Source organism: Triticum dicoccoides, chromosome 5B (assembly GCF_002162155.2).
Source record: "Triticum dicoccoides isolate Atlit2015 ecotype Zavitan chromosome 5B, WEW_v2.0, whole genome shotgun sequence".
Taxonomy (NCBI): domain Eukaryota; kingdom Viridiplantae; phylum Streptophyta; class Magnoliopsida; order Poales; family Poaceae; genus Triticum; species Triticum dicoccoides.
This window is the reverse complement of record NC_041389.1, coordinates 522,699,901-522,712,305: the sequence shown is the minus strand read 5'-3', so window position 1 is coordinate 522,712,305 and position 12,405 is coordinate 522,699,901. Positions and strand designations below refer to the sequence as shown.

General features: G+C 42.8%; 1 long non-coding RNA gene across 2 annotated transcripts; it reads right to left on the bottom strand.

The window, feature by feature from the left end:
• Window positions 1-214: 214 nt before the first annotated feature.
• LOC119305977 lies at window positions 215-1,848 on the bottom strand. Of its 2 annotated transcripts, XR_005148817.1 has the most exons (4): window positions 1,316-1,848; window positions 987-1,152; window positions 725-825; window positions 215-468 (listed from the first exon to the last, which is right to left on the bottom strand). It is a non-coding gene; the product is annotated as an uncharacterized LOC119305977 (long non-coding RNA). The 2 variants fall into 2 exon arrangements; XR_005148816.1 differs by having other exon boundaries at window positions 987-1,848.
• Between the last annotated feature and the right edge of the window lie 10,557 nt (window positions 1,849-12,405).

The window sequence follows — 12,405 nt, the reverse complement described above, 5'->3', positions numbered from 1 at the left end:
TAAGGAATTAGAGAGAGGGAATTTGACATTCTCTATGACATGGATGGCATGCAAGCAACCCTTTCTCTACCCTATGCTTAGTTCCCATAATATTAAACATAAGTTGAAAATGTCGCCGTGCAGAAAGGTTACTATTCTAGAATGGAAAACTATACAATATACGGAAATTGGGCATGTGCAGATCAAGGACTATAATAATTATTGTTTCGCAGTAGCAGTTGCATAAGAGATGATGCACTGATATCTTCAGAAGCTTTCTTGCTTATTCACAATTCTTGAGTTAAGCATAAAACAATCAGGATTTGACAATCTGGTTGGTTGTAGCCGATTTTCCATGTGATGTTTGACCAAAATGTTGAAGCTCAGCAATGTTTTTTCACGGTTCAGTAGGTCGGTGTAAAATAATTATGTGGCTGTCAAGTCTCCATCCCATGTTATTTACAATCTCAAACGATGAAAGCTTGCTTTCTACAGTTCACCAAAGGTTCTAAGTTACTACTTTTTACTCAAAGATCTGATGTCTACTGATCTCTCTGAATCTTATGGCTGAGATTAACATAATTGTAGAAAGCAACATCAACTCAAATTTTATTCTGCATTGGAAACTACCAAACAATTTCCAGCAAGATGCATTTTTGAAGAACAGAGGGAGTATATGTCTTCCATTTGTCTAGGAATAATGCAGGTAAACCTATACAAAGAGCACACATATATACATGCGTACCTGGTAATTTCTAACTGCTCATGATCTGAAACCAGAGGCATAGAAGGTAGAATTCCCATATACGGATGAACTTCTCTTCAAAGTCTAGTTTCAAGACACGTCTGCAACAAAAAGAAAATGATAGGAAATTAATACTAACTGAGCAACCAAGTGGATCATATATGTATATAATCGTCACAACAATATTCTTTATGTAGTGAGTGTGGAGTGATCCTTACTCTTTGTTGCCATGAGTTAAACATGACAAGTGATATATACTTACCCTTACCCCCACACCTACACCTGCTTCGCATTGTTGCTCATCCATCGTGGACGTGCAGCTGTTGCCGATGTGCTCTACACATGTATTGTTGTCCGCCGATGTGCCGCTGCTCCCCGCCGCAGTCGCCTCCCCGGGCGACCCCACAAGTCACAACCATTCGTATCCTCTGAAACATCATTCAGTTTATTCACAAATTTTACTTCATAATTTTTTTAAAAATAAAACAGTGCCTCGTCTTATGCGAAAAATGAAATATCTGTAAATATAACTTCATAGACTATAGTGTTAATATAAAAATTACATCGCAATAAGTTTTTGAAACACATAACTGCACATGAAAAATCAGATCCTTCCATCTCGGAAGGTGATCTTCGTGCCCTTCTTTCACCCTGGCTTGACATCGATAGTCAGGATCTCCTCTAGCGGGATGGTCTTCTACAAATAGTTGCCATGAGGAATTAGCGTTTACTGTTTATTTTAGCAGCTAAAATCAGTTTGTTGTTCTATTAAAGACATGCACCCAAAACTGAAAGTAATCCAAAATGACTGAGTAGACTAAAAATTGAAGCTGGCTTAAATATTAGTAAGAACCGTCCAAGCTGAAGTATTTGATTGAACCAGCAGAGATGTTGCACTGCTAATAATCTATCTTTAGAATAGATCATGAACAATGGTGGTTGTCACTGCATGTACTTAAAGAAATCAAACATACCCAAGTGGCCAACTTCACATTTCTCAGGTTTAATCTTGGGAACACATTTAGCTCATACTAACATTAAATAATTCAGAATGATTGAGGAAGCTAGAATCCAAGTACGGGTTAAAATTCCCGAAAACTGTCAAAATCAATAATACTACTGAATTGTCAGATGGAACAAAAAAGTAAATTGCATTTATCAAGTTTAACCTAAACCAACTAACATAGTCTCAATATTCAAGAATGTAGTAGCTCCTGATTCTTAACAAATAACCACATGTCTACCGCTCTTGAATTTCCTGTAAATATAAAAGGGGGTAGGGAAAAAAGATTGCTTATAAAGATTCAGCCGGTAAGAATTGAGCTGTGAGAGATTCCCAGTTATTATCCCATATCTCACCACCATGAGCATCAATACATCAGCGACGGACATGAAATTGCAAGTTTGCAACCACAAGCATAGGTCAATATCGATCTTGGTATATGTATGTGTGTACCTGAGCGTGGTCCTTGCGGTGGGTTCCTAACTTCATATGAAGCTGACCTTTCCGTGATTCTGTCCTCGGCAGTGAGGCTGAAGCTGTCTTCACCGGCGGCTTGCATTCCATATGTGTGTGTGCTCCTGAAAGAAAAATCCATCCAGCTGTCTGCGTGGCGCTTCTTGTGTATGCGCGTATCTTAGACGAAGAATCAATCCACCGGGTTGGTTTTCTGGATCGGCCGCTCGTCCTGGGCATCGAGGAGAAGCGGGCGCCAGATCTTGAACCTATGAAGGGTGAGGGGCTAGCGAGGAGATGAATCGGCCACTCACTGCTCCAGAGCCGTCGTCGTCGCATAGATGTAGTCCGAGCCATCGCCGCCTCCGTCGCCACCCGACTGCTTTCTCTCTGTCAACCCCTGACTACTGTGGGGCGGCGGCGGGGAAACCCTAGTGCCCCGATTCAACCCCGCGCGCCAGGCAGCCGGCGGCAGCGGGGAAACCCTAGTGCCCCGATTCAACCCCGCGCGCCAGGCAGCCGTCGGAGCATGCTCGCCGGCGAGCACGTCCTAAGCCGCCGCCAGGCCTCTCATTCTCCCCCCTCTCCTTCGCCCCTGAAGATGCGCCGCCGCAGGCCGAACCAATGAACTTGGCCCATGCTGCTGCATGCAAGCCTTTAATCACGCGAATTAATTTATTTTTTCCTCGCGCAGCAGAACATTTCGTCCCCTCGGCAGAGTATCGTCCGCTTTTGTTAATTGCTAAATGCACACAGATGAGGGTTAATTTTTATATTAACCGTTAGATCTAATTAGATGGATCTGATCGTGAAGTGGTATTTTATCCTGGTTGTTTCGTGTACGTGTTTCCGTGTGCGTTTAGGAAAGAATATGTTTGCTTGTTTAATAGTAGTAGAGATTCTCTCTGTCAACCCCTGACTACTGTGGGGCGGCGGCGGGGAAATCCTAGTGCCCCGATTCAACCCCGCGCGCCAGGCAGCCGTCGGCGGCGGGGAAACCCTAGTGCCCCGATTCAACCCCGCGCGCCAGGCAGCCGCCGGAGCATGCTCACCGGCGAGCACGTCCTAAGCCGCCGCCAGGCCTCTCATTCTCCCCCCTCTCCTTCGCCCCTAAAGATGCGCCGCCGCAGGCCGAACCAATGAACTTGGCCCATGCTGCTCCATGCAAGCCTTTAATCACGCGAATTAATTTATTTTTTCCTCGCGCAGCAGAACATTTCGTCCCCTCGGCAGAGTATCGTCCGCTTTTGTTAATTGCTAAACGCACACAGATGAGGGTTAATTTTTATATTAACCGTTAGATCTAATTAGATGGATCTGATCGTGAAGTGGTATTTTATCCTGGTTGTTTCGTGTACGTGTTTCCGTGTGCGTTTAGGAAAGAATATGTTTGCTTGTTTAATAGTAGTAGAGATGAAAACATAATAGGTTCATATCTGAAATCATGGCACTCGGGCCCTAGTGACAAGTATTAGCATAGCAAAGTTATAGCAATATCAATCTCAGAACATAGTGGATACTAGGGATCAAACCCTAACAAAACTAACTTGATTACATGGTAAATCTCATCCAACCCATCACTGTCCAGCAAGCCTACGATGGAATTACTCACGCACGGCGGTGAGCATCATGAAATTGGTGATGGAGGATGGTTGATGATGACGACGACGACAAATCTCTCTCTCCGGAGCCCCGAACGGACTCTAGATCAGCCCTACCAAGAGAGATTAGGGCTTGGCGGCGGCTCTATATCATAAAACGTGATGAAACTTTCTCTCTAATTTTTTCCTCCGCGAAAGCAAATATATGGAGTTGGAGTTGAGGTCGGTGGATGTCTAGGGGGCCCACGAGGCAGGGGGCGCGCCCTAGGGGAGGGGGCGCGCCCCCCACCCTCGTGGACAGGGTGTGGGCCCCCTGACGCTAATTCTTTCGTCAGTATTTTTTATTAATTCTGAAAAGTTGCTCCGTGGATTTTCAGGTCATTCCGAGAACTTTTATTTCTGCACAAAAATAACACCATGGCAGTTCTGCTAAAAACAACGTCAGTCCGGGTTCGTTCCATTCAAATCATGCAAGTTAGAGTCCAAAACAAGGGCAAAAGTGTTTGGAAAAGTAGATACGATGGAGACGTATCAACTCCCCCAAGCTTAAACCTTTGCTTTTCCTCAAGCAATTCAGTTGACAAACTGAAAGTGATAAAGAAAAACTTTTACAAACTCTGTTTGCTCTTGTTGTTGCAAATATGTAAAGCCGTCATTCAAGTTTTCAGGAAAGATTATGACTAACCATATTCACAATAACACTTAGGTCTCATGTTTACTCATATCAATGGTATAATCAACTAGCGAGCAATAATAATAAAACTCGGATGACAACACTTTTTCAGAACAATCATAATATGATATGACAAGATGCTATCTCGCTAGCCCTTTCTGGGACCGCAAAACATAAATGCAGAGCACCTTTAAAGATCAAGGACTGACTAAACATTGTAATTCATGGTAAAAGAGATCGAGTTATAGTCATACCCAATATAAACTAATAGTAATACATGTAAATGACAGCGGTGCTCTCCAGCGGGTGCTTTTTAATAAGAGAGTGATGACTCAACATAAAAGTAAATAGATAGGCCCTTCGCAGAGGGAAGCAGGGATTTGTAGAGGTGACAGAGCTCGATTTTGAAATGGAGATGAGTAACATTTTGAGCGGTATACTTTCACTGTCAATATAACAACTATGAGATCTCGATATCTTCCATGCTACACACATTATAGGCGGTTCTCAAACAGAATGGTAAAGTTTATACTCCCCCACCACCAACAAACATCAATCCATGGCTTGCGCGAAACAACGGGTGCCTCCAACTAGCAACAATCCTGGGGGAGTTTTGTTTAATTCTTTTGATTTGATTTGAGCATGGGACTGGGCATCTCGGCTACCATCCATTTTCTCGTGAATGAGGAGCAGAGTCCACTCCTCTTGAGAATAACCCACCTAGCATGGAAGATACAGACATCCCTAGTTGATATATGAGCTGCTCGAGCATACAAAACAGAATTTCATTTGAAGGTTTGGAGTTTGGCACATACATATTTACTTGGAACGGCAGGTAAATACCGCATATAGGAAGGTATGGTGGACTCATATGGAATAACTTCGGGGTTTATGGAGTTTGGATGCACAAGCAGTATTCCCGCTTAGTATAGGTGAAGGCTAGCAAAAGACTGGGAAGCGACCAACTGAGAGAGAGACAACAGTCATGAACATGCATTAAAATTAATCAACACCGAGTGCAAGCATGAGTAGGATATAATCCACCATGAGCATAAATATCGTGAAGGCTATGTTGATTCTGTTTCAACTACATGCGTGAACATGTGCCAAGTCGAGTTACTCAATTCATTCAAAGGAGGATACCACCCTATCATACCACATCACAACCATTTTAATAGCATGTTGGCACGCAAGGTAAACCATTATAAGCTCCTAGCTAATTAAGCATGGCATAAGCAACTATGATCTCTAATTGTCATTGCAAACATGTTTATTCATAATAGGTTGAATCAGGAATGATGAACTAATTATATTTACAAAAACAAGAGAGGTCGAGTTCATACCTGCTTCTCTCATCTCAACCGGTCCATCATATATCGTCATTATTGCCTTTCACTTGCACGACCGAACGGTGTGGATAATAATAATAGTGCACGTGCATTGGACTAAGCTGGAATCTGCAAGCATTCAATTCAAGGGAGAAGACAAGGTAATATGAGCTCTTGGTTAAATCAACAATCATGCATATAAGAGCCACTTAACATTTTCATTATGGTCTTCTCCTCTCGACCCCCAAAGGAAAGAAAAGAAATAAAACCATTTACACGGGAAAGCTCCCAACAAGCAAAAGAAGAACGAGAAATCTTTTTGGGTTTTCATTTTAATTATTACTACTACAAGCATGGAAATTAAACTAACTATTTTTTTTTGTTTTTCTTAAGGTTTATCAAACACACAAGAAGAAAGCTAGAAAAATAAATTAAACTAGCATGGATAGTATAATGAAAAAGTTTGAGCACCGACAACTAGAATGAGTGTGTGAACATGAATGTAATGTTGGTGAGAAATACGTACTCCCCCAAGCTTGGGCTTTTGGCCTAAGTTGGTCTATGGCCATGGATCGCATCTACTCTCCCCGGTGTACTGAGGAGTGTCATTGTACTGCCACTGACTGGCGATCTCCTTCGGATCCCACTGATAAGATGATGGTCGATAAGGGTCAAGTGGTGGTTCCGGCTCAGGCTCTGGGGCTGATGTCTGGCCCCGGTACGCGTAAACGGCCGCCGACAAGACGAGGTAATGGCCTGCAGTTAAATCAAACAAAGAGGGCGCAGGCAAGATAATAGTCTCACTGTGTTTCTTATGAAATCTCAAATTATACAGAAGCATATTATCATCATTTTTAACAATAAACTCATGTGCTACCATGCTCTTATAATCTAGAAAGGTAGGGGGCAGCAATTTTTCCTCTTTCTCAAAATGCCTAATGGGTATCCTGAAATGTTTAGCAAGGCGTGCAACATAGATACCTCCAAAGATGGGGCCCTTTGTACGGTCCAGGCTTAATCGTTTAGCAATAATAGCACCCATACTAATAGAGTTATCACGAAATAAGGCATGGAACAAAATAACAATATCAGGAACACTAAGGTTTCCACAGTTTCCGCGACCAATTAAGCATCGACTAGCAAATATTGCAAAGTAGCGTAAAACAGGAAAATGTATGCTAGTAATTCTTGCATCAGAAACCTTCATCGATTCCCCTACAGTAATTGTATCAATAAAACCATCCACATCTTTACGATGTGGTTCCTCTAAGCTGCCCGCGAAGGGTATTTTGCAAACCGCGCAAAAATCACGTAATGACATCTCCCTAGCCACATCATATAAATGAAAAGCTACTGAAGGAGGTGATTTCTTAGGATAATAGTAGAAGTTTTGCACGAAAGTATTGGTGAGTAAGAGATATTGTTCGATCTGGTCGTGGAGGAAGTCGGTGAGGCCCGCATTATCAGCCAAAGAATAAAAGTCATCATAAATCCCGGTCGCTCTCAAGAAATTATCACAAGGCCATTCACACGGCCGTACTTCCGCCACGCAAGGAAGATTATACTTGGCCTTTTCTTTTTCCTTAGCTTGTTTATCCTTGGAGCCTTGGCTAGAAGAGCCCCTCAAGAACAATCTCTTCATCTTTTTCTGAAAATTTCTAAAAAATTTAGTAACTCAAAATAAAAGTGAACCAAACTCAACAAAACTGATAGCAACTACTCCCGCAAGTGCCTAGAGCCTATATCATGCATTAGAGTACTTGGGACCTCATAAATTTGACATGCAAGCTCAAGAACAGGGTCACCTAGGCAGCAAAAATTTGCAATGAATAAAGCACTAGAACAAAAACTAATTGGACCATTGGAGGAGTTACATACCAAGGAACAATCCCCAAAAGCAATTTTGTGAATGGAGCTTTGAGCAAGGAGATCGAAAATGGCAGCAAAGTGAGCTAGAACTCGTGCTTGAGCTGGATAGTGATTTTTTTGGGAGGAAGAAGAAGTGTGTGGGTGCAGGAATAAGTGGAGGGGGCCACCATGGGCCCACGAAGCAGGGGGACGCGCCCTATAGGGGTGGGCGCGCCCTGGACCCTCATGGCCAGGTGCCAGCTCCCCCTGCTGTGTTCTCAGTGCCAAATATTCTCAAATATTCCAGAAAAAATCATACTAAATTGGTAGGGCATTTGGAGAACTTTTATTTTCGGGGTACTTTTTATTGCAAGGATAATTCAGAAAATAGACAGAAAGTACTATTTTTGCTTTATTTAAACTAAATAACAAGAAGTAAAAAGAGGGTACAGAAGGTTGTGCCTTCTAATTTCATCCATCTCATGCTCATCAAAAGGAATCCTCTAACAAGGTTGATCAAGTCTTGTTAACAAACTCATTCCGAATAACATGGAACCGGAGAAATTTCGAATAACACTAGGTTACCTCAACGAGGATATGAACATCCCCAATAATAAGAATATCATACTTCTTGACAGTAGGAAGAGGAAATTTAAAACCTCCAATAATGATAGTTGGAATTTTTCCAATAGAATTGATGCTATGAACTTGAGGTTGTTTCCTCGGAAAGTGTACCATATGCTCATTACCATTAACATGAAAAGTGGCATTGCCTTTGTTGCGATCAATAACAGCCCCTGCAGTATTCAAAAAAGTTCTACCAAGGATAATCGACATACTATCGTCCTCGGGAATATCAAGAATAACAAAGTCCATTAAGATAGTGACGTTTGCAACCACAGCAGGCACATCCTCACAAATACCGATAGGTATAGCAGTTGATTTATCGGCCATTTGCAAAGATATTTCAGCAGGTGTCAACTTATTCAATTCAAGTCTATGATATAAAGAGAGAGGCATAACACTAACACCGGCTCCAAGATCACATAAAGCAGTTTTAACATAGTTTCTTTTAATAGAGCATGGTATAGTTGGTACTCCCGAATCTCCGAGTTTCTTTATTATTCCACCCTTAAAAGTGTAATTAGCAAGCATGATGGAAATTTCAGCTTCCGGTATCTTTTTTTTATTTGTAATGATATCGTTCATGTACTTAGCATATGGATTTACTTTAAGCATATCAGTTAAGCGCATACGTAAGAAGATAGGTCTAATCTATTCAGCAAAGCGCTCAAAATCCTCATCATCCTTTTTCTTGGATGGCTTAGGAGGAAAAGGCATGGGTTTCTGAACCCATGGTTCTCTTTCTTTACCGTGCTTCCTAGCAACAAAGTCTCTCTTATCATAACATTGATTCTTTGATTGTGGGTTATCAAGATCAACAGCAGGTTCAATCTCTACATCATTGCTAGGTTGAGCATCAACATGAACATTATCATTAACATTATCACTAGGTTCATGTTCATCACCATATTGTGTCTCAGCATTAGAAATAGAAATATCATTGGGATTCTCAGGTGTGTCTACAACAGGTTCACTAGAAGCATTCAAAGTCCTATCATTTTTCTTTTTATTCTTTTTAGAAGGACTAGGTGCATCTAAATTATTTCTTTGAGAATCTTGCTCAATTCTCTTAGGGTGGACTTCAGGATACAAAGGTTCCTGAGTCATTTTACCAGTTCTAGTAGCCACTCTAACAGCAAAATCATGTTTATTATTTAATTCATCGAGCAAATCACTTTGAGCTTTAAGTACTTGTTCTGCTTGAGTGGTAACCATAGAAGCATATTTACTAATGAGTTTAAGTTCACCTTTAACTCTAGCCATATAATCACTCAAGCGTCCAATCATGTAAGCATTACTCTTTAATTCTCTACCAACATAAGCATTGAAATTTTCTTGTCTAGCCATAAATTCATCAAATTCATCCAAACATTGGCTAGGAAATTTAGTAGACGGGATTTCACTTTCCTGATTTTACTCTTGATGCTTAGGTTTTCCCCTTTTATCTACTCTACTATGATCTACGTAGGTGCTTTTTGTCATACTAGCATTACTTCACCCTTCAAGCTAAACAACACAACACTCAAAATTCCAAAGCTTAGTTGTTCAAATATGATTGTGATATGATACTGATATTAGTTAACAGACACATTTAATTGGTTAGCTAAAGGTCCCACTTGAGTTTCCAAATGCATGTCGCGACATATAGAGAGACATCAGAATTGCATTTCTTTGTCACTTGTTGACTGTACTTTCTTGTCCATACCAAATCTTAGTTGTTATTTCAAAGCAAATATCAGTTGCTAACTATCCTTTGCGCGGTTTGCAGCTTCAGATCTGCCATCCCACTGCCACGATCAACACTATACTCATCATGCTTACGGTTTCCCCATTTTATGATGACCACGATCAGCCTACGTGGTTCATGTCGTAATAGCACTGCTCCACCCATCGAGCTAAACAAACTTAGTTGTACAAATTCAAATATGATATTATGCTGATATTAGTAAAACCAAGAGATGTTTAATTGGTCAGCTAAATGTTCCTACTTTAGTTTCGAAATGCATGTGAGCCACATATGGAGAGACCGGAAGGAATAGTATTTCTCTGTGCGCTCTGGTTCATCATGGGTGGCCAACCGACATTGTATAGAAAGACTTGTAATATCTTCAATCTGCTTGCTCTTCTGCTCTTCTTTAAGACGATCCTCTTCTCTTGCGGTCGACTGGTCAGGTCGAGTTATTCTCCCTTGGTATATTTTGAATCTGTCAGGTCAGGTTGACTTGTTCTTCTTTACTATATGTTGAAGCTGTCATCTGCGAAGTATCATCACTTCTGGAGCTCTCATATTTTGAGTAGTAGGCCACATTATATTAATGCACACACCAAATTACAGCATGCATGGCACCTCTTAGAAGAATTGCAGAGGTAGCACAAAGGGGTTAACAGGGAGGAAGTATTGGATTAGAACTTCTGCACTACAAAGATAATCTCACTTGTTTTTATGTTTTCATGCATGTTAGGTATTGAACATTATCAAAATGAATATGAGAATGGGCGAACGAGAGGAATATTGCGGAACAATCCACTGTCTAACAAACTTGGCATGGTGGAGGATGGCCTATCTTATTCACCCATCAAGGTGCATGCTCTAACTTGGCAAGGTTGTATTGGTCGCACATATTTTGCATCTGACCTCTTGCATTACTTCTACTTTGTTACACCATCTGCTTGGTTTAAGCACCATATATGAGTATATGCCATACCTATCCATTTTCTGTACCTATTCCATGTGTCGTCATACTATGTTTTTCCAGTCAAATGTTGTTTTTTCGTAATAGATGTCCAAAAGGATGAGGGTGATTGCAGATCCTCAAGGAGTACAAACTAGGAATTTGGAAAAGGTAGTGATACCTGTTAAATTAGATAGATCAGCAGCCACAGAAAACACAGGCCCAACTGTAACAGACTGTCGGAGTAATTGGCCACGGGTACCCCAAAGACGGCAAGACAATAATTCAAGACATCGGGGCTAGCAAAGCCCCTCAGGCCGACTGCCCGGCCGCTCCTGCCGGCTCCCCGTCCGACTGCTCTGCCCGGCCGGCTGCCGGCTGCTGACTGCGCCGACCAGCCGGCTGCCGACTGCGCCAACCAGTCGGCTGTCGACTGCAGCCCGACCCGAAATCGACAAGACACCAACGAGACAGCCGTACCACGACGTCATCTACAGTGTACCGTGTCCCCTGGGCATTGATTTATAAAGTGCTCCAGGGGACAAGCATGACATGCACCATGCCTAGCCCATGCCACCACATAGCTTGGTTTGTAAGCTACCCAAGGTAGCTTACAACCAATGCCACCACCACCCATGCCTACTCCACTATATATAGCCATCCATCCATCCATCCACACAATCACACACTCACGGGAGCACCACACTCCCACGGCCACACATGGCCAGGCACATGTGCCACACTAGCTAGCTAGCTCCCATTGCTACTGATCTCAGATACAGCTCCAGGAGCACTCTGTACTAGATATACTCAGACATGCAGGAGTAGGGGTATTATCTCTCCCGAGAGCCCTGAACCTGGGTAAACTACCGCGTGCTATTCGCATACCCGCTCCCGGGCCTATCAGCAGCAGTCTTACCCTCACACTAAGCCCTTGTGGCATCTGTCGACTCGCACCCCTCCGTGAGAATACCACGATAGTTGGCGCCCACCTTGGGGCGGTACTATGCTACCGCGCTGCTGCTGGTTTCCCAGTCCAGGCGGGACCATTTTCGTCATCACCGCGGCGTCGTCGTTGTCTCTCCGGTAGCGCTCGGGGACCCAACATCGAAGCACCCTCGGAGCGGCCGCGAGGGGCGGCGCATCCTCGCCTTCGGCCTCTTCGTCTTCACCATCGCGGCGTCACACCGTCTCTCCGATAGTGGTCGGGGGCTCGACATCGACATGCCCCCGGAATGGCCGTGAGGGGCGGCGCGTCCTTGCCGTAGGCTTTGCCTTCTTCACCACCACCGCAACGCCGACCGTCCGTCCGCACGCGTGATACGTCTCCAACGTATCTATAATTTTTGATTGCTCCATGCTACTTTATCTACTGTTTTGGACTATATTGCGCTTTATTTTCCACTTTTATATTATTTTTTGGACTAACCTATTAACCGGTGGCCCAGCCCAGAATTGATGTTTTTTTTGCCTATTTCA